The sequence below is a fragment of the Cupressus sempervirens genome, chromosome 4 (genome assembly GCF_028749045.1).
Source record: "Cupressus sempervirens isolate cs-2001-9-10 chromosome 4, ASM2874904v1, whole genome shotgun sequence".
Classification (NCBI taxonomy): Eukaryota; Viridiplantae; Streptophyta; class Pinopsida; order Cupressales; family Cupressaceae; genus Cupressus; species Cupressus sempervirens.
Genome location: NC_143121.1, coordinates 35,670,432 through 35,674,368, shown reverse-complemented (window position 1 = coordinate 35,674,368; position 3,937 = coordinate 35,670,432). Strand labels below are relative to the sequence as shown.

At 36.9% G+C, this 3,937-nt stretch overlaps 1 pseudogene; it reads right to left on the bottom strand.

Moving 5' to 3' along the window:
- Window positions 1-346: 346 nt before the first annotated feature.
- LOC149559820 (long chain acyl-CoA synthetase 4 pseudogene) lies at window positions 347-3,937 on the bottom strand (annotated as a pseudogene).

The window sequence follows — 3,937 nt, the reverse complement described above, 5'->3', positions numbered from 1 at the left end:
TGTTTCACTCTGGTCAAACTTGGTTTGACCATATCGCCACGTGTCACGTGCTAATTTGTCCACCTTGCACTGTGTCAGTGACACATGTCAATTTTTTGCTAACTCGCTATATTATCTTCCCTGCAACTTTCGCTTGGTGAAATAGTGAGGGCTGCTCGATCCACCACGTGGCAACATCTGGTTCAATGGTGCCACATCATCGTGCATGCATGTTTGGTTAAAATTTTACCTTTAGTCACACGCGGACATCCTTTCCAACTGTCAAATCACGGGCCCACATAGGCAACTTGCAGCCTTCAAAAGGCCCTGTCCTTTAAGACATCTATTACTATATGTGTTCTTGTATTTAAAGAACTAAAAGGGTCCTGACATGAATAATGTGGGATAATACCCTTTTATAGTTCTTCCTGCAACTTTGCTCATTTTGTGGACCTCCCTTTTTCTTGGCAGTTGGTGTTAGTAAATTTCTTTCCACGTGGAATGGTTGAGGATCAATATGAATGGCCTTGATGTACTCAAATCCTTTACGATTGTTCTTTTTAGCAGTTTTAGTCAGTTGTTCGAGTAAAAAGGACTTCAGTTTAGGTTTCGTGCACAGTTGATTGAAATCACCCCTCAGACCATTCTTTTTAGCCCAAGATTCAATCTCCATAGTTTCTGGTACAACTATAGCTACAAGTCATGATTCAAAGCTGCTACCATAAATCCATATTTCTTCTACATAGGAACATAGTGCATAAACATTCTTAAGATGTTTTGCTGCGATATCTTCTCCTTGTGAGAGTTTAAACATGCTCTTCTTCCTGTCAATGATTATCAATGTTCCATTTGGCCGCACTTCACCAATATCCCTTGTATGGAACTAGCCATCTTTATAAGCTTCTTTAGTGAGGTCATCTCTCTTATAATACACTGTGAATAATTTTTTTCCTCGAAAGCATATCTCTCCCCGGGGAATGGCTGCCAATGCATCATAACCCATGTCTGGGACATATTCCAGACGTAGTTCTATATTTGGACTTATAGGTCCAACTGTTCCTAACATTGAAAATTCATCTGGTAAACAAACAGAACTCCATTCACAAGTTTTTGTCAATCCATATCCTTGCAAGACATGACAACAAAGTGTTACCCTCAAAAATTCCTCCACTGCATTACCCAGGGGGGTTGCTCCTAACAATAGAAGATGAATCTGGCCTCCTAATCTTTCTTTAATCTTTCTAGAAAAAATTGCATCTGCAAAAGGTGATGCTTCATATGTCTTACATCCTAGTTTCAACCATTTAAGTTTGTAGTTATAGAGAGCACTAAAAATCATTCTCCTTGTTATGCAGCTCTCTTTAATGGTTTTTGTTGCTCCTGCATAGATGCGATCAAACACCTTTGGGACACTTGCAAAACAAGTCAGCTTCAACTCCAGTAAATCTTTTGCTAGTAGTTTAGGATCCCCTTGCCAATATCCCATAGAGGCCACTCGATGAAAAAAGAATTCCTCAATAATTTGATCAAATATGTGAGCCAATGGAAGGAAAGACAAATATACATCCTCAGTTGTCATCTTTTCATCAAAGTGTTCAAATACATATTTAGCTCCTGCTATGGTTAAGGCAAGTGCCTCATGCATCAGAACAACACCCTTTGGTTCTCCACTGGTGCCACTTGTGTACATAATTGTTGAGATATGTTGAGCTAGAGGCGGTGATAGATCTATAGGATTTTCCCCTCCTATTGATCAATTGTGAATTTGTGTCTGGAGACCCTCCAACTAGCAGTAAAAATTGATCCAATCAAGTAACCAAGCCACAAAAATCAGCATGAGTGTTCAATCCTACATGCTCGACCGTACTGCAAATTCTCAGCCCATGACGATTTCCCAATCAAAAGATTTTAATTGCCAAACATCCATACTTCAATTACCCTGCAGGCAAACAATGCTAAAAAACATAAATTGATCAAATTGATTCATCATGACCTCAAAATTTGAACATATGAAGTGTCTGACCCCTGGAACACAATGCAAAAAGAATTTTTTCATTGGGTCAACTGGGTCAAAGATATGATTGGTCGAACAGGGCTTCCCAGAATTGTGAACAACTACACAAATGTACAAAACAGTAAATGACCAACTTTGCGGGGTGCAAAACCTATTCAAATGGATTTGAAATGACTTGAAAACTAAAAAATAAATTCTCTATTATGGACACTAAACATCCCCAAAGTGGCAGGTCATGAAACATTCCTAGGTAAAAGATATTTAAAATGCAAACTGGGCCTCTGGTCATTATTTGACACTAGGGTAGAATTGCAAATTTTGACACTAGCTCAAAATGGGACTTCGCAGAATGGTTCAAAATGTTAGTTTAACTTCATAGAACACACAGACTCACTAAATGAAAGGTTTTATAAGCATTAAATACCTCTTAGGCCTCAGACTGACAACTGGGTACAATCTCATCAAAAGGGCATTTATGAGGCTTGATTTTTTCAATGGTTCTCAAAATTGACCATGCAATTTTTAGTCCCAATAGTGGCTCTGTCTGGGGATGCATTTCCCTTGTGGGCATGGCAAGGATTCATATCTCTGAAGGAAGCAGACCACTCCCAAAAACTTCAAAACTTCTCTCGAATAGCTTTATTGAAAACAGGGAAACAACTACAACTACCAATATTATGTACAAACGATGGCCCCGGGCCACTGAACTTCAACAAAACTGTTTACTTCTATCATAAACATGATTTTGATCTGAACTTTCATGAGGTAAACTAAAAATTCTGCTCCTATCAGTCTCACCAATTAGATTATCATCATATAACAAATCACTCGGCAAAACAAAATTATCACTCTTACTTTCATAATGCATATAAAAACTTATTTCATCTTCAATCGTTAGCTCATTATGAAGATACTGATCAGCATGCTTAAACATATCAGACTGAAACTAAAAAGTCTCTTCATTTAATGACTCATACATGCTATCATTTTCGAATATGAAGGCTTCATATTCAACATGGGGAAAAAGACCACTCATACCTTCAAAATGTGTATCCCTTTGCATAATTGGATGATACTCAAATGAATACTCTAACTTGTACTCACACATGTCATCAACATCAAAATCTAAAACTAATCCACAACCTTCAAATGGTTCTTTGAAATCAACATGTGGATTAGTCATCACATTAAAATATTCATCATAAGAATCATTGAAAGGTATAGGAAAATTTTCAATAATCGTCTCATCAAACACCTTGTTATCATAATCAGATGCAATATGACAATCATATTCACTGTCATATGTGGAAGAAGAACAGTCTGATGTCTTATAGCAGTAAGACAAAGTATCATCAGTAAACTTATTCTCTGCTAAATCTGAAACTTCCATGTGTTCTTCAAGAAGAGGATTGATAACTCCATGCAAAGCGCCTTTGTAGACATTAGGACAAGTAATGTGCTGATCAACATCAAAGTCCTCACCATATAATGGATTAGTGAAAACTTTAAAACCATTTCTAACATCACTATCATGGACACTTTCAACATATGAAGAAGAAAAATCAGAATCATATGAACACTCAACATCCACTCTGTCAATGAAGCATGTAGAATACAAATCAAAGTTGCTTTCATTGTCTCCATATAGGTGATTCAAATGTCTTGCAAGAAAATCATCATTTATCTTACCAATAGGTGCTAATGCATTAATCTTAGGATCAATCACGTACTGATCATCACTGCACTCATCCTCAAGACACTCTTCTACACAATTAGGTAATACGTCTCTATGGATAACCTCTTTGTCTTCATATTGTGTAGACACATTTTCTTCATAACTTTCAATCTCAAACTGATTTACACAATTCTGAAATGGAAACTCACTTTCAAATTTAGAAATAGTATTCGTACCTTTACTAGCAAGAGAATACTCACTTCCGTCAT